This window comes from Lissotriton helveticus, chromosome 6 (genome assembly GCF_964261635.1).
Source record: "Lissotriton helveticus chromosome 6, aLisHel1.1, whole genome shotgun sequence".
NCBI lineage: Eukaryota > Metazoa > Chordata > Amphibia > Caudata > Salamandridae > Lissotriton > Lissotriton helveticus.
This window is the reverse complement of record NC_136067.1, coordinates 1546644947-1546671975: the sequence shown is the minus strand read 5'-3', so window position 1 is coordinate 1546671975 and position 27029 is coordinate 1546644947. Positions and strand designations below refer to the sequence as shown.

The 27029-nt window shown below is 44.0% G+C and overlaps 1 protein-coding gene across 1 annotated transcript in view; it reads left to right on the top strand.

Moving 5' to 3' along the window:
• The window catches only part of LOC144761817 (bifunctional protein GlmU-like), a 352378-nt gene that overhangs the window by 82861 nt on the left and 242488 nt on the right, over positions 1-27029 (top strand). The window lies entirely within an intron of this gene.

Below are 27029 nucleotides of genomic sequence, written 5' to 3'. Positions count from 1 at the left end.
ACAAGACTTCAGGATTTGCACTGTACAAAACCTCCTGTGATTAATTTAATAAACTATAAGGTTGTTTCTGTATAATAGCAACACAGGCTGGCCAAAATGTGCACATACCAACTGAGTTGGCTCTTAGTTCACCACTGACAGGGCTGGACTGGCTGTAGTGGGCAACCGGCATTTGGGACGGTTAACTATCAACTATCAGAGTATCTGGAACAGCAATACCTTCTAGACCCATCACAATCGGGTTTCCGTGCTGGGTTTAGCACGGAGTCGGCACTAACTGAGGTGTCAGACACAATCAGGTTGTTGTTGGATGAAGGTATTCCCACTATGCTAGTCCTTTTAGATCTATCTGCGGCCTTTGACACCATCTCCCACAAGATCCTATTGGGGAAACTGTGGGAGATTGGTGTCACGGGGAAGGCGCTGGACTGGATGCAGAGTTTCCTCACTGAGAGATCTCAATGTGTTCAACTTGATACTTTTGTGTCTGGGACAAAAATTGTGGACAAGGGAGTCCCTCAGGGCTCTGTATTAAGCCCTACATTATTTAACATTTACGTGTCGTCTCTGGCTTCCGTGATTAAATCCTGCGGGTTTCAGATCATCTCATATGCCGACGACATGCAGATTATTGTCCCGATTGGGAAGGGTATAGGAGGGACGAGAGATAGGTTCAAGTTATGCATGACAAAAATTGCAGTATGGATGAAATCAAATTTTCTACAATTTAACTCAAATAAAACTGAGATCATACTGTTCGGGAAAGCCAAACAAATATGGACCAGTGAGTGGTGGCCAGAGGAACTGGGAGAAGTTCCGAGCCCAAAAAATTGGGTAAACAATCTAGGTGTGCTAATTGATTTTAAATTATCCATGGACGAGCATGTAAAAATCTTAGCTGGTAAATGTTTTGGATTAATTCGCATGCTAAAGAAGATCTTCCCCTGGATCCCTCTCTCTTCCAGAAAAGTTCTGTTACAGGCACTTCTAGTCAGTAGGCTTGACTATGGAAATGCCCTGCTGGTAGGGATGAGGGAAGACTTATTTTCCAAACTGCAAGTCGTGCAAAACACGCCTTGCTCTTAAACAACCCCCATGTACCTCTTCCCTGCCCTTATTGAGTGAGTTGCATTGGTTACCCATGAGGAAAAGAGCTGTTTTTAAATTCCTCTGCCTGGTATTTAAAGCTCTGAACGGTAGAGGACCGGAATATCTAAGTAGGAAATTATCATGGTATACCCCTACCCGCCAGCTAAGATCCAGGGGTCATAAACTTCTCCAAATCCCTAGAAATAAAAAGTCTAGAATGGGGGGACGCGCCTTCTCTTATGTTGCCCCTAGACACTGGAATGCACTACCGGAGGACCTCCGGAGCTGTTCCGCATTCACGGTCTTCAAGAAGAAATTTAAAAAATGGTTATTCTGTGTGCTTTGACTTTGTATATGGCAGCTCTGCATCCTGGGCGCCGAGTGATCCCTCTGGGGATGATTCGTGCGCCAGATATAAATAATACTAATAATAAAAAAATAATTTCCATGGTGGGCCGCCAGGGTGGGGGCTGGTTTTACAGTGGTGGGGGGCTGTTTTTGTTACCGGAGGCTGGTTTTGCAGCACAGTTTCAATATCCGCCAACAAAAGCGTAAAGCAGCACAAAGCTTTACACTAGCACCAGGGCCGGCCAAGCTCTTTGCCAGGGACGGTTTCAGTTCCCAGTCTGGCCCTGAGATGAAATGGTTCTGCATGTTAATGAAATACACTTTTTGAATTTACTTTATCATATTTTACACATTTGCTGTGAGATTCAATTAACATTTAAGGAAATGCTTGCTTATTTAGTTAACATCCTATTTAAGTTTAGTGGAGTTGAGTAAACAGCAGCCCAGTGCTTCTGTGACCGAGGGGACCACATGTAAAGGTCATGAGTGTTGCATGCAACCCCCAGGCCATACTTTGAGTATCACTGCTCTAGACAGTTGTACAAATGGAGCTGAGGTGTGCCTTTCATATCCTAATGGACCACAACCAAGCCGACGGGCCTTCCTGAGCTGGAGTGATGGGAGGAGTTGTCACTGACACCTGAATAGGAATGTGCCTGTCCTCACACAAACCTGTCTCTACCCCCCTTTAGTGTGTCTGCAGCAAGGTCAGTGAAAGGCAGGGTTGTGTGCACTACAAAGACTTTCCTTTGAAATTTGCCTACTTCAAAGACAGAAAGGGATATATGTACTGGACCTCTGACACTCTCAAATCAGAATACTTCTGGACTAAAGGACACTCTGCCAGGAAGAAGAGCCGGATACTGTAAGATGGACTGACACTCTGCATGGTGCCTTGTTGTACTGGCCTGATGCTTGCTGATTCTGCCCTGGGAGTGAAAGGCCCGGACTTGTTATTTTTCTGAATCCTGCTTCCAATGGCTTGTGCGTGCTTGCCTCCTGTTAAGAAGTCTCAAAGCCATTGAATACTTCACCTAACAGTGCCTGGGCTTTTCAGTTGAAAGCCATGGTTTGCCAAGTGGTGCCAAATATAGTTCCTGGGCCCTTGGAAGTGAAAACCGGTGAGAGAATCCATGCATTGACTCTCTGTGCCTGTTTTTGCGATACTGCACCACCGTGCGGCTGAAAATTCAGCACATCACTGCTGTGTGAACAAAGAATCGATGCAGCGCCTGTGCTCCTGAAAAATCACCACAGCCTGCGTCCATGGTACCCACTCTGATGCAGAACCTGCTTCGCAGCTTAAGAATCAATGCATCGCCTACTTAGTGGTTGTGAAATCGATGCAGCGCCTGCTTTGCCGCATCAACACAGTGCGTCTGGATTTTTGACGCATTGTACGCCGACGCTGTCTCTTCATTGATGCTGCCCAGCAGTAAGGAACCGAGGCCACGTGTCGGGAGATTGACGCATAACCTCCCCTTTCAGTAAGGAGCCGACGCATCACCTCCCCCAACAGTAAGGAACCGATGCATCACCTCCCCTGCGTAACAGTAAGGAACCGACGCATCACCTCCCCTGGCAGTACGAAACCGACTTATGGCTTTGTTTTTCTGGTGCCTCACCTCCCCACCGCCTTTTTTCGTCTTTGAATTTTTACACATCCCAGGTACTTTGAGCTAAAAGGGACACATCCATAGATTTCTAAGGACTACATTTGTTTAACCTTTGTAAAGTGATATCTTTGCTTGTGTATGTCGGATTTTCGACGTTTTGTTTTTGTTTTATTAAAATACATATTGGCTACTTTTCTAAACTGGTGTGGACTAATTTTGTAGTGTTGTTACTGTGTGTGTATGTAGAAATACATTACACATTGTCTCTGATACAATAAACTTGACAGCTCATGCCAAGCTACCAAAAGGGTGAGCAGGAGTTATCTTAGCTTTGTGACTCCCAGACTAGAGTGAAGGTCCCTACTTGGGGAGGGTGCAAACCACTGCCAACTAGAGACTTCATTTCTCACAGGGTGTCACCCACCACCTGTTCTTTAGTGGTGAATTAAAAAAGTCTTTAAGCAGGCCTTCTTCAACAAAGCCACTTACTTACACCTGCCATCCCCCAGCCATCCCTTAGTAATTGTTTTGTTTTTGTTTTTTATAAGTTGTTGCTAGTGATGTTCTGTTATTATCTAAATAGAAGACTATTGGCCCAAACTCGCTTTTCGGTTTTGAAATAAGAAAATGTACCACGTGTTTATGTTTGTCTTAAACAAGCATAATCCCATCAAATTAAATATTCTGTGAGCTGAGTTCAACCTTCTTTGAGACCGAATTGTTTTCTTGGATTTAATTTAATCTTGATTAACGTTTTTGAATAGCGCTTCGGCTGGAGGCACTGCTTTGGGGCTCTTGCTATCTACAACATACTTTTACCGCGGATCAGCCACGCCACAAATTATTGATCCAGTGAGAAGTAAAAGACCCGAGCCCGACTAGTAAGGACTTGGCTTGTCTAAGTGTCTATAGAGGAGTTTTTAGAGTTCCCCTCCCTGGGGTGCAGATAAAATGAAGTTGATTATTTTGAGACCCTCAGATGAGCAGGTAGAAATGATGGGTAAAGGATTCAACACAGTCCTGGGCACCATAGAGTAAGAAATATTATTCACTATAAATTCTTGAGAAATAATTATAGTAAAATACTAGTTTATTTCTTGTCCCTCAGAAAAAAACCCTGAATAATGTGGAAATTGAACTATATACACAGTTGCCATGAAGCCTGGAAAAATCTGTGTATTGGGTCTACCCCAATGGGATCTCTGAACCTAAATAGCTAAGATTGTTTAGCACAAATTTGGGATGTGGAGCAGGGTGGGGTGTGTTTTTCTCCACTGATCGCTGGTGAGACTAGGCATGATAGTGGACCACATTCCATCTCTAATTTGTTTGGTTCATGTTAGGTGCTAAAATGATTGCCGAAGTCTCTTCTTTATAGGGAAGTGGTCTTGTTCATAAAGGGGTACATTTCATTGTTTCGATGGATAGCTTTTTACAGAAATAATGTCTGTCAGCTAGTGCACCGACGTTATAATTATCCAATCATCTAAATTGTAGTCTAACAATCTGTTTATAAATAGCTGTACCGAGTGAGTCATTATTTCCAGGGCTTTATTGCTAAATTATCGGTTAATGAGTGTCACAGACCTAATATCTTTTGTTAGTTATATTTATTGGTTGGAGCTCTGTCAGTGTGGACACGCGCAGCAAAAACACTCAGGGTGAACAACAAAAAGATGCTCTACCATGAGCCCGGGGGCTTTCCTCCAGCTGTCTGATGCAGCTGTAGACGGCTGAGTAAATCATCTTGTGCCCCATTCTAATTCTGTATACATTTCACATTTTCCTGAAAATTGAGTCATTCGCACAAGATTTTCTGTCAAAGACAGTAGAGAACTAATAGAACAAAGCTAGGGAAGAAGAAACTCTAACCAGAAATCATGGTTTCCTCGACAATGGTAACAAACCTGTTTGACAAACTCATCACAGTAGTTTTATTGCAAGTTTTGCATCTCGAACCTATTCTGGGTTTGATAAAAGTGACTATAAGAGATTTGTGCAGCCAAAAGCAATCTGAACACAAGCACAAAAGGACAACACAGCGCCTACGTTCAAACTAGTGTTTATGCATCATTAAAATTCTATGCCTGAACATAAAAGTTGAATTGCGGGTCACCTCTTTAAGACTGACCTGATCCGATTTTGCCAAAATATCTCCTACACCAGAAGATGCCAAAAACTCAAACCTCATGCTTCCAGGTGGTTGAGAACACTGCAATAAGACAGATGGCTGGTAAAAGGGTCAGTAACCCTGGGACTCCATCTACCCAACCATAAAATCACTATTCATGTTTCCCTGTAATACCCAAATCATTGTCAAGATCCTCTGCCCCATACACATTTAATGTTTAGGTAGGCCCCAGTAATACTTGCTAAACTAGGGCATATATTGCACCATTTTGCTGGCTTCTACCCATTTTTGTCAAACAAAAAACTTTTTGCAGATGCTCAAGGGAACACTAGTCAATCCAGAGACCGTGACTGTGGAAAACGGTTGCTCAGTCGAAGCCAAACACTTCACTGTCAAAGATTAAGGAAAAAATAAAAGCAAATCTTTTTTGAAACCTTTGTATGTTTTCTAATTCTACTAAAACAGTGGATTCCGCTTTCAGTGCAGTGCTGTAAATATATGTTCATTGATTTTTTTCATAATGACAGGTTGGTTGTGTGTGTAAAGGGGTGCTTTTGTTGGGTTGCAGACTTCAGAGGACTGAAACGTAGTTAAGCTGGGAAATGCAATATCACAACAGTGATGCCTGGATAAAGGGGAAAAACTTATAGCATAATCAGGCACAGAATAATACATAGCAACACAAGAGGCTGAGAAGCAGACAAAAGTGAACTTACTATAACTAAGTACCCCCCATACAAAAATGTATAAACTCTCATTTCAGGAAATCAGATCACTAGTGGGAGCTTCCTTCCCTTATTCCATGAAGTACAAAAATATGAAGAAAATCACGATAAGGAGCTTAAAATGAATACATAAATATAAATATGTGAATAGTCTTTGCTCTGACCTCATGATTCCTGCAGTTTTAGATACCATGGCTGACGTGGGTGATAGCTCTTTCTACAGTCCAGGTGCCGTCATAGTTTTTATCTGTGGTGGAGGAGGAAAGGTCATGCAGCCAGGGATGGTCTAATTCATTCTCTCTTATCACTAAGCATCAGATGGCTGCCAAGTCACAGCCATCTTAAATTGAGGAACCTTTCCCCATTCAACGGCCATCTTGGATTGTGATGCCAGTTCTTGGTATCTGGTCAGCTCTTACTTTCATTTTTGTTGTAGCCCAGAGGGCGGACCACTTCTATTATAGGCTTGTTTGTGAACTTTTCCTTGCTTCCGGGCTGGTGTAAATTCCATCAATATGGATGGAGCATACTACTTTGTAAGCCTGAAGCACCAATTAAGGCACACAGTCATCTTGTGTGTTTAACCGCTTCCGCGCTACCGCGAATTCCCGCTGTGCGCTGGAATTTCAAAAATGCGCGGTTTATGACAAAGCCAGCTCGTCATCCGCGTAGCGCAGGTAACGCCCATGACGAGCTGGCTTTGTCATTAGCGCGGAAGTGGTTAAATTTGGGAGAAATGTCCTGTGGATCGCAGTGGTGATGGAAGAATAAGTTAGAGCTGCGCTCCAGTCACCTACAAAGCTCATTGTTCAGAAAACTCCAAAGCATTAGAAATTGGAGTATGTCAAAGTGCAGTGTAGGTCAGGGCCACTGGAATTATGCATTAGGAGAGCACCAAATGACATTGTGGTCGGCTAAATTATGTGGCAAGAAAAGGTAAATAATGCAGCACATTTTTAATAGAATTACTTCATTATTTTGTAATTTTTACAAATTATAATACTGGCTGGGCACATATTTCACCCCATTTGTACCAGTTTAACAACCAAATACAGAAATAGGCAACCGAAATATGACCAGTTAACTTTTGTGAAGATCCTTTCACTGCACACAAATCCATGACACCACGATTTTAGTAACTTTTGATCTGTTTGGGCTAGAAACAAAATCTGCAGATTACACAGCAGATAATGGATTATGTTTCAAACGCAACAAATTCATAATCACACGAAAAAAGCTGCGGCCGCAAAATCGTATAATTCCATTGGCTCTGGTGAAGGTTAAATAAGCAGGCATCTGGAAAACTCTGAAACAGGCGGCTTAAGCACTACGATGGAGAGCATTCAGATCAGTGCCTAGAGATGTGCGACTATAATAAAATGGCGCTGGGAGGCCCAGATCAAGACAACAAAGCTTGAGCTGTCAAATGCCAGTGAGTCTTCAGAAATCCCAAGAAGGTGCAAACTAGCTGACGCTGACCTCAGATGGGGAAAGCAGCAGAATTGGAGGCGCAAAGAGGGGAGCAGTGCTGGGCATGAAACTGGATGATGGTGACTGAGAGCAATCCTCAGCAGAGACCATGAAGTCAGTGCTAAAGACCGGTACCAGGGAAAACAGCCCACAATATGACATTAAAGCGAGGGAGAAATGTTGATTGGCGAACCAAACCACCCTTATGAGAAGTAAAACTCTGTGAGCCATTTAACTGAATTCTGAAGAGGCTGAAGGTGAGGGACCCCAGCTACAAATCGATAAACTTTCAATAAGGTGCACATGGGTTAAAACATGACAGCTGCGACCGCGGAGCATGAAAGAGGCATATCGAGCCCTATTTCAGCAGCTTTGAGGTGCTACTGTAGGAAACCCTTGTATGCACAGGCTCAAACCACCAGCATGAGTCAAGATACTAAGATACTTGCGCATCAGCAATAGAAGTGGAGGGCATTGCCAAAGCGCCCTAACAGAAGAAGTGGAAACTTCCATGCAAACTTGATTAAGGCTGTTGCATAAACCTTAGCACAGGCACAGCGCTTAAGAAGCTTCTATGAGGGCAGCAGAGTAGCGCCAACACTACAGGAAAGAATCTATTGCAACGGTAAAGTGATAGACTTCAAGCCCAGACAAAGCACCAGCCACATGGAACTAAAGAGCATCCAGAGAGTGCAAAGCACAGGAGAACAGGATGGATTCAATGACCATGATAAAAAAAAAGCACGGAATAAGAAGTTCTAAACACCAAAACCGTGTCTGAGCTCATGCACTTTAGGCCTAGCAAACAAGAGCCCAACTCCAAAGACCAGTATCTTTCGGGAACAAATATCGAAGCAACAGCTTGGTGAATCCCACAGCCCTGTCCTTATATGACAGCATATATGAGGTTGAGTCAGTAAGAATGCTCACCACTAAAATGTGAAACTAAAAGGTGGAGGGAAAGAAAATGCACCTGGTTGCAAACCTGAGGCACAAAGCAGAAAAAGACAATCCTGGTAGTGCCATCACAACACCGGAGGTCAGCTTAGGAAAGCAGAAAGGAAGACCGGACAACACAACAGCTCATGGCAAAGGATATCGCCATGCATCACAGCAGCTATCACAACCATGCCATAATAAGGAGCCCTCAAGCAGAAAGAGATAACATCCCCTAATGGGCAAAATTATTTCCAGACTGACAGGCAATCTCCAACAACCTCGGGGCAAGGAGGATGATGCGGACATCAGAACATTTCTGATGCAATAAGGGGCAAGGCAGAGGAGCTGGGGGGGGGGGGGGGGGAGAAGGTGGCATATTTGCTGTTTGTTAAGATTATTTTTCTTTCCACATTTAGGGATAGGTAAGCAGAGGTGGGCCAGGGAGGAGCCCCATCCAGTGAATCAACCGATATAACCCAGCCAAGATGTCTAGATAGACTGAAGTTGAAGGGTGACAGAACCATAAACAAAACTGCTATTCACGTAATATTAGCACAATTAAGACCAACAATTACAATATCTGCGGGTAAATACTCCCACTAAAACAATAGGCATACCACATGAACTCCCATTATTAGACACGGCAATAGACTTTTTACAAGAAACACGCCTTGTAGAAGCAGATAGGGGCAGTTGCATGTCAAACATTAAAAGCAACATTACTTCTCATCTTCAAGGACAGAAATAATTTAGGGAGTAGTCATCTTAATTCACGAAAATACACATTTCACAGTAAAACAAAAGGGGCACAGAAGTGTTTTGGATAGCAATTCAAGGAACACATAAGGAGATCGTGTTAACCTTGGTATCCATCTACTTATCTAATATGGAGCAAAAAAGCCCCTTTTCATGCAATACAACACACAATCCTAGACTGGGCACAAGGCTCTCCTATTGTAGGAGGAAACCTAAGTATGGTGATGGACAAGGAGAAAGACAAGCTCCAAAATATAGTTGGAGGAACAGTGGCTAGAGGTAGTGATTAACTAGCAGGTGAAGGACTTGTTCACATATGGTGACACAGACACCCTCTTCTAGTGGCCTTGTTGCACTTCTCAAAGTGTACAAAAACTTGGCCCATTTAGCCTACATCCTCATAGACAAATGCTTACTTACCCAATTAGATGACGCAGGATATGACCCTTTAGACTCCTCCGACCATCGCCCTATAACCTGTTCCCTTTGCTTGGTGGGAGGGAAGACAAAGGGTTGGGGGTGTTTGGAAACTCGTCAAAGCCCATCTAGGAGACCTGGTGGTTTTGGAAAACATAGAGAGGAAATGAAACACTATCTCAATCTTAACGACACTGGAGAAGTAGGTAAATCTATTGTATAGCTGTCCCTGAAGCATAACTGAGAGGTTGATTCATTGCCTAGCTTCGATGTTAAGACCGATAAGAGAGCCACTATTTAAAAATCTTCAAGCAGAACTTGAAGGAGCTGAAAAGAAGCATAAAACAATATACTCACAAAAAATATGGAAGAAGAATATTTAACTAAGGAGACAGAGTAGAACCTCTGAAGAGACAGTACCCACCACATTTTAGCAAAGTCAGACATGAAATACTATGAATACTATGAAAGGGGAAATTAAGTGGGAAATATGCTGGGCAATAAACTGTATATCAGACAGACTAGAAGTTATATGATAGAGATTTGAGATAGTGCATTGTGGATAATGTGAATGAGAAAAGTGATAGATTTACAGTGTTAAGCAGAACTCTCCAAAAGGCACCTATAAACCGAGATGAAAGGGAAGCAGATCTAGAATAAGTAGCTCTTTTAAAACTCATCCCAGAAGCTACAGAGGAGATTGAGGCTCTGATAACAAGTGCCAATCCTCCTTGCAATAAAATGCCTTAAATCCACATTAACTTCAGGACCGGATGACTTCCTTCCAAGCTTCTACCAAACGTGGATGACCTTATTGCTAGGAACTCTCACAGCAGTCATCAATGAAGTGGCAAGCAAGGCGGCGTTGCCTAAGACAATGATAGAGGCCTCTGTCTCACTGATACTTCCACCAAATGTGTCCCTCCTCGAGTGTGCCGTGAGTCGACCTCGATGGGAGTGGACGGTAGGTAAGGGTGGACTGTCGGACAACACAGTCTTCAAAGTAGAGAATTTTTTTTTTTTACACCTGGGTCATGGTGTACCCATAAGATGGATTTCAGCTGACAGGTTGTTGTTCTCCGTATCAACAGTCTCAAGTTGTTTTACAACTAGAACGTCTATATGTTTGATGCCTTTGTTCTAAGAAAATGCCGGAAGTATAAGCGTGATTTCACCCAGGTAATGCTTTTATGATCCTACTTGCAGATGCTCCCCCACTACGTCCCTCAGATTGAGAAGGGGCCTCATCTGCCCCAACACTCCAAGAGAATGATGTGGGGTCCTTGTGCTGTCCTCAGATTGTATAAAGATAGTGGGTCAGGAGCGTTCGAGGAAGAACATGAAAGATACGTCTTTCCTGCTACATTATTTGCTTTGATAGCTTCAAACTTTACATTGGTGAGACCATAATTTATCGCTTCCGGGATGCACACAGCACTATGGAGACTCCAAATTGTCAGGAAACCTCTGAAGCTACGCTGCAGAAGAGGGTGGAACCACAAAAGCGCGCTATAAAGCACTGCCTCGGCCCTCCTCTGTGGGACATGCAGGGCATTTTGTGGACTCCATGTCTCAGGAAACTTCTGAATCTACACAACAGGAGGGGGCAGAGCCACGATATTGTGTTATAAAGTGCAGCCCCTGATCCCGCTGTGTGGGATGCGTGCAGGCCAAAGGCGGGCTCGTCATCAACCAGAAGAGGCTGGCTGGGTCCACTCTCTTGGATTCAGGATTTCTTGACAGTTCCTGTTTTTTCTAGATATTGTTATTTGGTTTTGCCAATACACTTATTTTATATTCCCCAGAGCCATTGCTGATCTACTGTTGGATTTCTGTCCAATTTACAACATCTTTGCTAATTTTTAATGTAGGTGTGCCTAGCAGAAAATGGGAGAGCGTCACACCGAATCAACACAGTCTATTTAGCCTAAGAACACAACAATTGATGGCGTCCTTAAGCAAGCCGTGGGGGTTATGGCAGAGGAAATCAAACTTGCTGAAAGGTGATTCTACCTCCCAGCCAACTCACCTGTTATGGCCTCTGCCCCCTTTTGTACAGCAATCTATTTTAACTGAGGCATTAGTGCACTTCTCAGGGCCTGGCTCCACTTTAAGGCGTTGTGAACCTTTAGCAGCTGTTCCTGCCCACTCTGTGGCTATGCCTGTTTCTCCTGATCCGGGCCTAAATGTGAAGTGTCCAAGACATTTATCAAAATGACAGCTGCCAGAGGAAGGGACAAAAACCACGACCCAGCAAACTGATTCTGCAACTGGACTGTTGGTTGATCAATCTGACCTTATAGACGAGCTTTGTGCTAAGTTTAATTGACTCCTGGAAGCAAATCATCACCCCATTTAAGATCATTTGGCCTCTGTTAAACAATAGGCGAAATTAGGGATGGCACCGTGGGATATCGAGGCTACTTCATTGACCACTTTTGTCACTGTTTGTAACGAAGCAGTGCTTCAATCTCTGCCTCACACAACTAAGGAGTGACACGGAAGGTATATAGGATATAAAGAATCAAGTCACGCAATGGGGAGGGGTGGAGTGCGGCGGTATGGTGGCGGCAAGCTGTTGGTCGGGACAATTCCACATACCCAGCTAATGAAGCTTCAAAGCAGAGGGATATGGGTTGTGAGCAGCAGGGAGAAAAGCCTACTGTAGCACATTTACCTCCTGCCCTTCAGTTGTTGCGCTGGCCAGTGTCCCTTGGCTAGCCCACCAGGCAATAGAATCAACTAAGCAATTAAAAAAATAAAGCCACCCATTGATTGCATGAGAGCATAAAATCTAATATTCGATATTTTAACAATATTCTTTTTGTGCACAGGGTTGAATGGGCTGGTCCTTAACCAAAATGTTTCACTGGAGATTGTATACCTGTTAATTTTGGACATCCGTCTACAGCATGGGGTTTGTGCATCATTCAAGGCTGGGCTCAATTTATTCAGGGCAAGTGAAGCTTTTTCCATTGGGCTTCTTTTGTAGGAACCTGAAAGCAGCTTCACAAAAACTAGCCTTGGATACACGACTTGCCCTTCCTCTGTATCCAGCTTTTGATTTTTGCACCCACCAGTAGCTTTCCAGTCCTTTCTGATTCTGTTGATAATGATTGACAGAGAGGGCATGAGCATAATTCCATCATTTTTAGTACCGTGCTCCAAAAAATAGCAATCAATACCAATGCTATTCTCCCGTCATGTAATGGAGGAACCGTGCCGTAAGCTCTTTGGAGCCCTTTGTGCAAATCAGAAACCAAGCTACCTCGTCTACTTTGACTGCTCTTATGAATCTAAACCTAATTAGCTGGAACATAGCAGGCATAATGGCTAAATAAAGTCTCAATAAATGGATTTCATATATAAGCCTATTTTATATTTTTTTTACTTCCCGAAACCTGGACTACCCCAGATGTTCAATATGAAGGCTTTACTTGTTACACACTGCTCGCATTCCCTGCTTTGTGGGTCTAACAACCTGGTATAAGGTAACATTACATTAAGCCGATCACGGTTGATAGTGGGAATTTACAGGCTTTTTATATTGTGTGGTCATATAATTTTTGTGTGGTCATAATATATTTTTACAATGATTACTTTTCCGTTTGGGGTAACTAATTGTATCATAATTTATTTGAATTTAATGTAGGGGTGGGAACCAGTTACCTAAGCTGGGGAAAGATGCCAAATTGTTGTTAGCAGGCGATTTTAACGCAAAGTTGGGAGACACATCAGCTTTAATAGCATGAAATCCTTTGATGACCAAAGGGCTACCATATTATATAGCTATCAGATGTCCAGTGCCCTATTTGATGTGCTAGAGCCAAGTGAATTGCACATGTCTAAAATGAAAACGTACACAGGAAAAGGATGCTGTTTAATTGTTTACTAAATTTTCGTTTCAAGAAATTTGATTAACAGCATTTTCGGCATGGGACATAGTGATCATAATCCTTTTACCATCTTGCTCACTAGCTGCACAGTGAGCTTTACGAAGTCAATTGGGGACCAAGCAATCTTTTAACAATAAATAATGTGCGTAGTTTAGTCTGTACATTTGCAAATATGGATAATATACTACATCAGCTACTTGTAGGCAACATGCATCTAGTGAAGGGTTGTCTTTCCCTTGACTCCAGCCTACTTTTATTGTCGAATGTTCCGAAAATCGGAGTACTAATATGAGGGATTTGTTCTTGAAGCCAGCTACTGAGGGCCCCTAGTAGGAGAGAAGAACCCTGGTTTGACAAGGTCTGCAAAAAAGTGAATGCCAGGCTGTTAAAAGTGTTAAAGTCCATCCCCCGCGATAGGGAAGGAATAGCATCTTGTAGAGGGAAATAATAAATTGGCCCTGAAAAAAAAGGCTAACCTGCAGTGTGAAGCATGGGAAAAGTTAATAAACTCTTGCAAACTAAAGGATACATATGTATTTTGGCAGGCTGTCAACTCAAACAGGTTCTCAATAACCTCCAAGAAGTCCCTGGGTCTGAACTTCAGAACTGAATATTGGTTATCCCATTTTAATAGGATCTATTCCCCCTTCCCTCCTCCGCAGCGATATTGACCTCATTGGCTTGGAGATGCCCATTATTCCTGTTGACAGTACATTTACATTGGATGAGGTGATGACACACTAATTAAAGCCCTTCTAAAAAAGGCCCCATGTCCAGATCCCCATGGATCTCTATAACAACAACACCCACCCACGCCGCTGGACACACGCTTGATCCCATCTTCTCCACAAGTCCCCACGTCTCCTTCAACCACAACACCGAACCCCACTGGGCCGACCACAGATGCGTCCACTTCACCTTCAGGAAACCCACCACGCACCACCCCACCCAACAGATGCCACGCCGCTGCTGGGGCAAGGTCACCGAAGACCAACTGACCACCACCCTCACCCTGAGACCACCCCCTGACCCCACCGACCCCGACACCGCCGCCCTCAACCTCAAACAGTGGATCAACGACTGTGCCGTTACCCTCGCTCTACTCAGGGCCCCCGTCGCCAACCACTCCAGCAAAAAAGCTACATGGTTCACAGAAGACCTCCAGGCCTCCAAGCGCACCTGTCAAAAACTGGAGAAGAACTGGCTCCGCGAACGAACACCAAACAGCTATACGGCCCACAAGATCGCCACCAGTAGACACCACCAACTCATCAGGACCGCCAAGAGGACCGCCTTCAAGAACTGACTGGACAACAACGCACACAACAGCAAAGAGCTCTTTAGCATCGTGAAAGAACTCTCCAACCCCAGCTCCAACACCAATGACATTCCCCCTTCTTAAGACCTGTGCGACTCGCTGACCACCTTCTTCCACCGCAAGATCGCCGACATCCACAACAGCTTCAACGCCACAACCCCCACATCCACCATCGAGCCCACCACCCCTGCGACCAACATCCGCACCAGCCGCCTAACCACCTGGTCCAACCACAGCGACAAAGACACCATCAAGACCGGAACTCCATGCACTCCGGATCCCCGTCTGACCCATGCCCACACAACGTCTTCAACAAAGCCAGCACAGCCATCGCCCCCACCTCCGGAAAACGATCAACATCTCCTTCAAGACCGCAAACTTCCCGGAAAGCTGGAAGCACGCCGAGATCAACGCCTTACTGAAGAACCCCAAGGCGGACCCCAAGGACCTCAAGAATTTACGGCCCATCTCCCCGCTCCCGTTGCCGGCGAAAGTCACAGAGAAAATTGTCAACAGACAACTGACCCGATACCTCGAAGACAACAACATCCTGGACCCATCCCAGCCCGGCTTCCGCAGCAACAACAGCACCGAAACCGCCCTCATCGCCGCCACCGACGACATCAGGACCCTGATGGACAAAGGAGAAACAGCCGCCCTAATCCTTCTGGACCTTTCAGCCGCCTTCTACACGGTCTGCCACTGCATCCTAACAGCACGCCTCCATGACGCTGGAATCCAAGATGAGGCCCTGGCCTGGACCACATCCTTCCTCTCCGGCAGAACCCAGAGCGTCCGCCTTCCACTCTTCCGCTCCAAGACCACCGACATCATCTGCGGCGTACCTCAAGGATCCTCTCTCAGCCCAACGCTGTTCAATATCTACATGGCTCCACTCGCCCACGTCACCTGTCCGCACAGCCTCAACATCATCTCCTATGCCGACGACACCCAGCTGATCATCTCCCTCACTTAAGACCCTCTCACCGCCAAAGACAACCTCCACAGAGGAATGAAGGCCGTCGCCGAATGCAGTCGCCGAATGGATGAAGGACAGCAGGTTGAAGCTGAATTCTGACAAGACTTAGGTCCTCATCCTCGGCTCCACCCCCTCAGCCTAGGACGGCTCCTGGTGGCCTACCTCGATGGGAACAGCCCCAGCACCCACCAACCACGCACGCAACCTGGGGGTCATCCTTGACTCCACCCTCTCCATGACCAAGCAGGTCAACGCCGTCTCCACATCCTGCTTCAACACCCTCCGAATGCTCCGCAGGATCTTCAAGTAGATCACCTCCGAAACGAGAAAAAACGTCACTCAGGCCCTCGTCACCAGCAGGCTGGACTACGGAAACACCCTCTACGCAGGAACAACAACCAAGCTCCTGAGACGGCTGTAACACATCCAGAACGCCTCGGCACGGCTGGTCGTCGACATCCCACGACGCAACCACATCAAACCCACCTGAGATACCTACACTGGCTCCCCATCAACAAGAGGATAACCTTCAAACTCCTCATCCACGCACACAAAGCCCTACACAACACCGGACCAGCATACCTCAACGGACGACTCAGCTTCTACACCCCCACCCGCAGCCTCCGCTCAGCCAGCCTCACCCTCGCCACGGTCCCACACATCCGGAAAACAACTGCCGGCGGCAGATCCTTCTCCCACCACGCCGCCAAGATCTGGAACACCCTCCCCACCAACCTGCGACAGATCCAAGACCTGCTGACCTTCAGAAGACTTCTCAAGACCTGGCTCTTCGATCAATAGCAGCCCCCCCCCCAGCGCCTTGAGACCCTCACGGGTATGTAGCGCGCTCTAAAAATTCCTTGATTGATTATAAACACAACCTTGATATCTGGGGGCCTTTCCTGGCAAACACTATTATTGCAGCATGTAAGACTGGCCTGCCTCAGTCTTTTTGTTCAGCTTTTGCTTATCAGAAGTACCAATATTTCAAAAGGGGAACTGTCAGGACCCAAAATATTGTTGTCCTATATCCTTATTAGATTATACTGTTAAAATAATTGGCAAGGGTATTCTCGATAGGCTTTTGCTCTGGACTATGGAGTTTAAGATGTTGTCCAAGGTTAAGTATGGCTTCAGGGCAGGTCAAAGAACACTTAGGCAATGTCTCCATTTTTTTTTTTTTGAGTTGTGTATAGTGCAAAATCGACCCAAAGGAATCGGCGCGCTTTGCATGAGCACCAGTTGCGTTACAGATGGACACATTCATTTTGTCAGGCACGGTGAGATTAAGTGGTTTGCCCAGAATCACAGGATGTTGAGCGTCCCTGGCGAGACTTGAACCCGGTTCCCCAGCTTCAAGATTGACGCTCTAGCCATTAGGCCACATTCTCCCTGTTGATCAGTAAATGCAATGTAGCCAAGGACAGTCCACTATATTTAGCATTTGTGAATCTTTCCTGTGCTTTTTATAGTGTCAACAGGTCAAAGCTATGCACGCTCTTCACTATGATCTTTATGCCACTGTTTGGTGTGGGGGTGGTGTTGAGTGCAGATTTTTTTCTTTTTTTTGCTTGGTCGCGGCGTACACCAGGGCTGCATTTTAGCTCCTATTGGGTTTCTGCTTTACATCATTGGCCTGGAAGCTGCATTAATCTGAAAAAGGCAGAATATGCCAGTAGTTAAAAATAGGCCTGTTCCCATCCTTTTGTACACTGATGATGCAGTACTTTTAGACAGAACCCCTACTGATCTTAACAACCATATTGGATGCTTTTGTAGACTTCATTGCCAGATTGAACTTGGAGACTAATCGTTCTAAAAAGTGTGTTATGGCCTGTGGTCTAAACAAATTGAAGACATGTCAATTCATTGTCAAGTGAAAACTGTTGGAGAGGGGAATCAAGTTTCCTAATCTGGGAGTTACCTCTGATCTTTCTGGTTCTTGGGCTCCTTGAATTTCAAATGGGAAAATGCGCTTTACTCAACCAGTTGGGTCAGGTTTTGAATTCGCTTCAAATATAAGCAAAAAGTGAATTGTTCCCCGGCTATAGACTTATAAAAGGAAATGCATCCCAATACTGTCATATAGTGCGGGTATGGGGGGCTATAGGGATGTTGGTTCCCTACAAGTTGGGAAGAACAGGGTTTGTAGGTGTCTACTTGGGATCCCAATGTCCAATCCTCACTTTGCAAAACATCAAGAGCTGGGCCTGGTTTATGTTGAGGACAATCTCAATCTTCGCACCTTTGAAACCCTGGACATCAATCTGGTGTAATGAGCACACCTCGCTTAATAAATACGTAATTGAAGACTATTTATCTTGCGACTTGGGGGATAAAATTCCCTGGCTTAAATACACTAGGAATAATACCCTTAATCATGGTAGATCGTCGATTTTTCTTTTTCCACATGGGCTAAGGCGTGGATCACAAATAACTGTTTGGCTGCAAAGCACTGTGCAAGACACAAAGCGGAGTTAATTAAACCTTCCATGCTAGATTATGTCTTGATTCAAACTTGAACTGGTTTGAAGCCTTATCTGGACTTGGTCCCACACTTGTGGGAGCGGATGCTTCTGACTAGGTTTAATTTGGGCTCCCTCAGGTGGCAACTCTGCTTCCATTTTGGATAATATGATCGCTCAAGTATTTGCTGTTGCCCATGTGATGACATTTCTACCCAGGCCTTATTACACTTTCTGTTATTTTGTATATTCTATCAGCCGATGACTAGCAAATTTCTGTTTTCTATTCTTAGAAGACAACATTTTATGAGGTGTAGACTGGCGTTTCTCCGGTGCTTAATTGTAATGATCTACTCAAGAGTGAGCTTCTTTTCAATATCTGCTATTATATATTACAACACTTTAATATTTAGAACCTATGCTTGATGCAATGCTTTGGTTACCCTGCTTCTTTACGCCCTCTCTCAGAATCGTGCTTAGTCAGAGGGATTTTTGCTGTATTTATTGTTCTTTTATGAATTTTTTAAATGATTGAGTAAAGACGATTGATTGATTGAGCGTGCCTCTAACAGGCCTATCTTGATGTGGATGCAAAACTTTTGACCAGGATCCTGGTGACCAGGCTTCAGGTATACTTAGCCAAGCTGGTGTATCCAGAGCAAGCAGTATGTATGTATGTGTGTGTATATATGTATATATGTATATATGTATATATATATATATATATATATATATATATATATATATATATATATATATATATATATATATATATATATATATATATATATATATATATATATATATATATATATATATATATATATATATATATATTCACTGAAAAAACCATAGGTTAGAGACCATATATAGTTAGCTGGACATTTTATTGCCATAAAACCAATGAAATTCCATATATAGTTAGTTGCACTAACTATATATCGCGCACCCGCAATCCACTGCTGATGATGTCACATATTACATCATTCATGACATGGTCAGTGACATCACTGATGACATCACTGATGACATCTCAAATGACATCACTGATGACATCACTGATGACATCACTGATGACATCATCTAGTGTCTGTGTGTTTTTGTAAAGTTTAAATATGTTTTACATATTGAAGAATGAGTGGATGTATGGAAGACTGAGTGTGTGTGTGTGGCTGGCTGGGAGGTGTGTGACTCTGTGCATATCAATGTGTACTTGTATCAGTGGTTGTATAAGAGAGTAAGCATGTGTTAGTATATGTGTGAAAAAGTATGGTGTTCTGTGTTTAACTGTATAGATGAGGAAATCGAAGTGTGATTGATTCTTCACAGGACTGACTAGGTGTATGAGTGCATATGATAGTGTTGTAATAATGAGTGACTGTATGTATGAGTGATTGTATGGGTGAATGAGTGAATTTGTGTGTAGACGTAGGAATCAGTGAGTGCGTATGTAGTAACTGGTATTGGTGTGTCATGATGTCATCAGTGATGTCATTTGAGATGTCATCAGTGATGTCATTTGAGATGTCATCAGTGATGTCATCAGTGATGTCACTGAAGTATGGTGTTCTGTGTTTAACTGTATAGATGAGGAAATGGAAGTGTGATTGATTCTTTACAGGACTGACTAGGTGTGTGAGTAACTCCATGGATGAGTGGCAGAGTGTGAGTGTCTGCATAGGTGTATGAGTGCATATGATAGTGTTGTAATAATGAGTGACTGTATGTATGAGTGATTGTATGGGTGAATGAGTGAATGTGTGTGTAGACGTAGGAATCAGTGAGTGCGTATGTAGTAACTGGTATTGGTGTGTCATGATGTCATCAGTGATGTCATTTGAGATGTCATCAGTGATGTCATCAGTGATGTCATTTGAGATGTCATCAGTGATGTCATCAGTGATGTCACTGACCATGTCATGAATGATGTAATATGTGACATCATCAGCAGTGGATTGCGGGTGCGCGATATATAGTTAGTGCAACTAACTATATATGGAATTTCATTGGTTTTATGTCAATAAAATGTCCAGCTAACTATATATGGTCTCTAACCTATGGTTTTTTCAGTGAATTTTCAAGGTTTTGTAAATGCAAATTCCTAACTATATATGGTCTATAACCTATGGTTTTTTCAGTGAATTTCATTGGTTTTTTAAAAGCTAATATCTATAGCTGTAAAATATATTCTTTATTACGTGACGTATCACGTAGCTACGTGAGACGCCTCATGACGCGTCGCATAACCGTGACGTATCGGCTCTGCAGCGCAAACAAAACCCGTAACGCAAGCGTGCCGGAGCACGCTTACAGATATATATATTTTTTTTAACCTTAATTAGACAAAATCCACACGTGCACATATCTTGAGGCCTTGCAAAGGCACATCAAACAAACAGTCCCTACAATTTTGCCAAGTTTGCTGGAAATCTATTCCCTTTATTTTTTTTTTACTGTTTCTCTTGGTTATCCCCTTGTTACGCTTACCGGGACGCTACCCGGTACGCGAACCGGACGCTCCAAAAACACAAGATGGCGGACTCCCGTTACGCTGCCGGTTAGCTGCCCGGTTCGCGTACCGGGAAGCGCCTCTACCGCGAAAAATCGCGGGGGACTTTAATATCCCCCTCATCAATCCTAGGGGGTCAGGAGGGGTTTACCTTGCCCCCTTTCCTTCATTTCCCCCTTCTTTTTTCACCACATCTTGTCTCTCGAACCTACCGAGAGACAAGATGGCGGCCGCTCCGGACTGTTTACAATGTTGACAGCTACGCTGCCGGTTAGCTGCCCGGTTAGCTGCCCGGTGAGCTGCCCGGTTCGCGTACCGGGACGCGCCTCTACGGCGTAAAATCGCAAAAAAAAATTTTGTTTTTATTTTTTGCCCCGCGGGGCACTTTAATATCCCCCTCATCAATCCTAGGGGGTCAGGAGGGGTCTACCTTGCCCCCTTTCCTTCATTTCCCCCTTCGTTTTTCACCACATCTTGTCTCTCGATCCTACCGAGAGACAAGATGGCGGCCGCTCCGGACTGTTTAGAATGTTGACAGACACCGGAGAGCCAATCAGCTTCGCTTCGCGAAGTTCCGTTACGTGTCAGGTACGCGAACCGGGGCGCTAACCGGAGCGCTATCACAGATATATATTTTTTCTTAAACGTTAATTTCTCAAAATCCACTGGAGCACATATATTGAGACATAGCAAAGGCACGTCGGGCAAACCATATCTACAATTTTGCCAAGTTTCATGTAAATCTATTCAGCCGTTCGAGCTAAAAGTGAGTCCAACCGCCCTATGGAAAAATGAATGTGAAAAACGCGTTTTGGGACCCCCCTTTTTTCTGGGCCCCCCCTTGACGAAACCCCCCCAAATTTTCAGGGGCTGCTCTGAAACGAAATGTGCCATTTTCCTGAAAATTTCAGCCAATTCCTTCCACAAACGCCAAAGTTATTAGACATAGAATTTTCAGAAATCCCATAGAGAAAAAATCCTAACTATATATACCCACTGGCTATCGCCAGCAGGTAATATACATATATAAACATAAATAATCTGCATATCTATATAAATATAAATGCATGCATACATATACATATATGCATACATATGCATGTTATTTACATGAAAGTTTTAAAAACACTAATAAAAGCAAAGCTAAAAAGCCACCTCATTACAAACAGAATGGCTTTAACTTAAACGAGGGCGAGATCTATTGCATTTTCAATGCTTGTTTACTTTGGTTCTATCAAGAAGGCATTCAGATGTGTCACACATTTGCCATAAATTCTGAATGTTAGCACTCTAGTTGCTCATTAGATCACTGTAGTAAAGCTAGTGCTCACCAGGGAAGTCTGCTGCTAATCATGGTTTGCAGCCATTTTCCCGCATTTTTTATCCCGCAGACTTTCAGTCCGCATACCATTATCCCGCAAGGTCATTGACCTCGCATACCATTATCCCGCATTTTTTCAAAACGCATGTGCATTTATCGCGCATGCCTTTACAAAGAATTACGTTTTAAAGGCATGTATGGTAAATGCATTTGCGTTGTGAAAACCACGATGACGAGAGAGGTAAGTGGGTTTGTGTTAATTTTTTCGTGGGTTAGTGATTGTGTAGTGTAGTGTAGTGTTGTGTTAGTGTAGTGTAGAGTTGTGGTGGTTGTTTAGTGTATGGTCATGCTGGGGGTAGTGTTTTAGGGTTTAGGGTTGTGTTGTAGTGTTTGCGTAGTGTAGGGTCATGCTGGGGGTAGTGTTTTAGGGTTTAGGGTAGTGTTGTAGTGTTTGCGTAGTGTAGGGTCATGCTGGGGGTAGTGTTTTAGGGTTTAGGGTTGTGTTGTAGTGTTTGCGTAGTGTAGGGTCATGCTGGGGCTAGTGTTTTAGGGTTTAGGGTAGTGTTGTAGTGTTTGCGTAGTGTAGGGTCATGCTGGGCGTAGTGTTTTAGGGTTTAGGATAGTGTTGTAGTGTTTGCGTAGTGTAGGGTCATGCTGGGGGTAGTGTTTTAGGGTTTTGGGTAGTGTTGTAGTGTTTGCGTAGTGTAGGGTCATGCTGGGGTGTAGTATTTTAGGGTTTAGGGTAGTGTTGTAGTGTTTGCGTAGTGTAGGGTCATGCTGGGGGTAGTGTTTTAGGGTTTTGGGTAGTGTTGTAGTGTTTGCGTAGTGTAGGGTCATGCTGGGGGTAGTGTTTTAGGGTTTTGGGTAGTGTTGTAGTGTAGGGTCATGCTGGGGTGTAGTGTTTTAGGGTTTTGGGTAGTGTTGTAGTGTTTGCGTAGTGTAGGGTCATGCTGGGGTGTAGTGTTTTACGGTTTTGGGTAGTGTTGTAGTGTTTGCGTAGTGTAGGGTCATGCTGGGGGTAGTGTTTTAGGGTTTTGGGTAGTGTTGTAGTGTTTGCGTAGTGTAGGGTCATGCTGGGGGTAGTGTTTTGGGGTTTTGGGTAGTGTTGTAGTGTTTGCGTAGTGTAGGGTCATGCTGGGGGGTAGTGTTTTAGGGTTTTGGGTAGTGTTTGCGTAGTGTAGGGTCATGCTGGGGGTAGTGTTTTAGGGTTTTGGGTAGTGTTGTAGTGTTTGCGTAGTGTAGGGTCATGCTGGGGGTAGTGTTTTAGGGTTTAGGGTAGTGCTGTAGTGTTTGCGTAGTGTAGGGTCATGCTGGGGGTAGTGTTTTAGGGTTTAGGGTAGTGTTGTAGTGTTTGCGTAGTGTAGGGTCATGCTGGGGGTAGTGTTTTAGGGTTTAGGGTAGTGTTGTAGTGTTTGCGTAGTGTAGGGTCATGCTGGGGTGTAGTGTTTTAGGGTTTTGGGTAGTGTTGTAGTGTTTGCGTAGTGTAGGGTCATGCTGGGGGTAGTGGTTTAGGGTAGTGTTGTAGTGTTTGCGTAGTGTAGGGTCATGCTGGGGTGTAGTGTTTTAGAGTTTTGGGTAGTGTTGTAGTGTTTGCGTAGTGTAGGGTCATGCTGGGGGTAGTGTTTTAGGGTTTAGGGTAGTGTTTGCGTAGTGTAGGGTCATGCTGGGGGTAGTGTTTTAGGGTTTAGGGTTGTGTTGTAGTGTTTGCGTAGTGTAGGGTCATGCTGGGGGTAGTGTTTTTGGGTTTAGGGTTGTGTTGTAGTGTTTGTGTAGTGTAGGGTCATGCTGGGGGTAGTGTTTTAGGGTTTTGGGTAGTGTTGTAGTGTTTGCGTAGTGTAGGGTCATGCTGGGGGTAGTGTTTTAGGGTTTAGGGTAGTGTTGTAGTGTTTGCGTAGTGTAGGGTCATGCTGGGGGTAGTGTTTTAGGGTTTAGGGTAGTGTTGTAGTGTTTGCGTAGTGTAGGGTCATGCTGGGGGTAGTGTTTTAGGGTTGTGTTGTAGTGTTTGCGTAGTGTAGGGTCATGCTGGGGCTAGTGTTTTAGGGTTTAGGGTAGTGTTGTAGTGTTTGCGTAGTGTAGGGTCATTCTGGGCGTAGTGTTTTAGGGTTTAGGATAGTGTTGTAGTGTTTGCGTAGTGTAGGGTCATGCTGGGGGTAGTGTTTTAGGGTTTTGGGTAGTGTTGTAGTGTTTGCGTAGTGTAGGGTCATGCTGGGGTGTAGTATTTTAGGGTTTAGGGTAGTGTTGTAGTGTTTGCGTAGTGTAGGGTCATGCTGGGGGTAGTGTTTTAGGGTTTTGGGTAGTGTTGTAGTGTTTGCGTAGTGTAGGGTCATGCTGGGGGTAGTGTTTTAGGGTTTTGGGTAGTGTTGTAGTGTAGGGTCATGCTGGGGTGTAGTGTTAGGGTTTTGGGTAGTGTTGTAGTGTTTGCGTAGTGTAGGGTCATGCTGGGGTGTAGTGTTTTAGGGTTTTGGGTAGTGTTGTAGTGTTTGCGTAGTGTAGGGTCATGCTGGGGGTAGTGTTTTAGGGTTTTGGGTAGTGTTGTAGTGTTTGCGTAGTGTAGGGTCATGCTGGGGGTAGTGTTTTAGGGTTTTGGGTAGTGTTGTAGTGTTTGCGTAGTGTAGGGTCATGCTGGGGGTAGTGTTTTAGGGTTTTGGGTAGTGTTTGCGTAGTGTAGGGTCATGCTGGGGGTAGTGTTTTAGGGTTTTGGGTAGTGTTGTAGTGTTTGCGTAGTGTAGGGTCATGCTGGGGGTAGTGTTTTAGGGTTTAGGGTAGTGTTGTAGTGTTTGCGTAGTGTAGGGTCATGCTGGGGTGTAGTGTTTTAGAGTTTTGGGTAGTGTTGTAGTGTTTGCGTAGTGTAGGGTCATGCTGGGGGTAGTGTTTTAGGGTTTAGGGTAGTGTTGTAGTGTTTGCGTAGTGTAGGGTCATGCTGGGGGTAGTGTTTTAGGGTTTAGGGTTGTGTTGTAGTGTTTGCGTAGTGTAGGGTCATGCTGGGGGTAGTGTTTTAGGGTTTAGGGTTGTGTTGTAGTGTTTGTGTAGTGTAGGGTCATGCTGGGGGTAGTGTTTTAGGGTTTAGGGTAGTGTTGTAGTGTTTGCGTAGTGTAGGGTCATGCTGGGGTGTAGTGTTTTAGGGTTTTGGGTAGTGTTGTAGTGTTTGCGTAGTGTAGGGTCATGCTGGGGGTAGTGTTTTAGGGTTTAGGGTAGTGTTGTAGTGTTTGTGTAGTGTAGGGTCATGCTGGGGGTAGTGTTTTAGGGTTTAGGGTAGTGTTGTACTGTTTGTGTAGTGTAGGGTCATGCTGGGGGTAGTGTTTTAGGGTTTAGGGTAGTTTAGTTGTTTAGTGTATGCTAAAGGCATATTCGTTCTAAAAGTTTTCGTTATTTTAATTTGCGGCCTAATAGTACATGCGGGATTTTTTTTGCGGACTGATGGTATGCGGGATTTCGTCATATATTCGCTAATCATACTTTCTATGGCAAAATGAACCCCCTCATTTTGTTCCTTTTTAAATTAAATGTTTTAAGAGTTACCACTTTATTCCAATCAAGATGGCTTCAGGTGTGCCATACCTTTGTAATAAGTAGGACTGTTAGCACTCTAGTTGTTCTTTAGAACACTCTGGGACATTCTGTCATTGGGCTATAGTTGGGCTACATCTGGCTGATATTTGGGCTACATTTGTTTTTTTTTGTCTCTGGTGGCCATCTTTGGGCTACATTGGGCTACATTGGGCTACATTGGGCTACATTTGGGCTCCAACATATATATATAGCCCAATGTAGCCCAATATATATTTTTCAAAGTTAATTTTCGTAAAAACCACTGGAGCCTATATCTTGAGACATAGCAAAGGCACATCGGGCTACCAGTCCCTACAATTTTGCCAAGTTTGGTGTAAATCCATTCAGCCGTTCAGGCTAAAAGTGAGGCCAACCGCCCTATGGAAAATTGCATGGGAAAAACACGTTTTGGGACCCCCCTTTTTTCTCGGCCCCCCCTTGACGAAACCCCCCCAAATTATCAGAGGCTGCTCAGAAACAAAATGTTCCATTTTCCTGAAAATTTCAGCCAATTCTGTCCTCAAACGCCAAAGTTATTCGACATAGAATTTTCAAAAATCCCATAGGAAAAAAATCCTAACTATATATACCTACTGGCTATCGCCAGTAGGTAATATATATATATATATATATATATATATATATATATATATATATATATATATATATATATATATATATATTTCTGAGGCAATGTGAAGAAAATATCTTTAATGGACCTAGTAAGAAAGGACTAAAAGGTAGTCCTCCTGTCATTGGACGTGGACAAGACCTCTGACAGAGTTAACTGGGCCTATTTAGGAGACACACTAAGAGAGGTAGGAATAGGCAAGAGTACTGGCAATCTATCATACCACACAGCTCATGTATGTATCAATGGAAAAATTCAGAATAATGTTGACACAGTGACAATTCAAGGGTGTCCCATCTTCCTGTGGCTTTTTCGCACTATCCTTTGAGCGAGGGGTTGTCTGCTTAAGGGTAAAATAAATAGTGACAAAAATAATCAATTAGTTGAATTCAATATAACCATATTAGCTGGTGATTTCATTTTTTTACTGTCTGTGCCAGTGAGGTCACTGGTAACCTTCTTAAGGGAGTTACCAAATATGAGAAAATGTCAGTCTTCAGAATTAACAAGGTGAAATCTATGGGCCCTAAACTTTCACTGGACTGAGTGAGCGAGTGCAGTGAGCGAGTCTGACCACTACAACGGCGCTTGGGGGAGGTGAGGAAAAATGGCAAAAATTGTGCATTCTACAACACTTTTTTCATGATATATTGGATTGTGTTTGTTTTAAACGATGACCTTACAGTGCACCAGGATACGGCTTACAGTGCACCAGGATACGGCAATGTTTATTGAGGCTCTTCAATGATTCCCTCACTATCCCCCACAGCAGTGTCTCTCATCTAGCCATTGTCCCTCTCTCACATGTATTTCATTTGTATTATGTTGCCTCTGATGCTAGTGTAGGTGTTGGAGCATTTTACATCACAC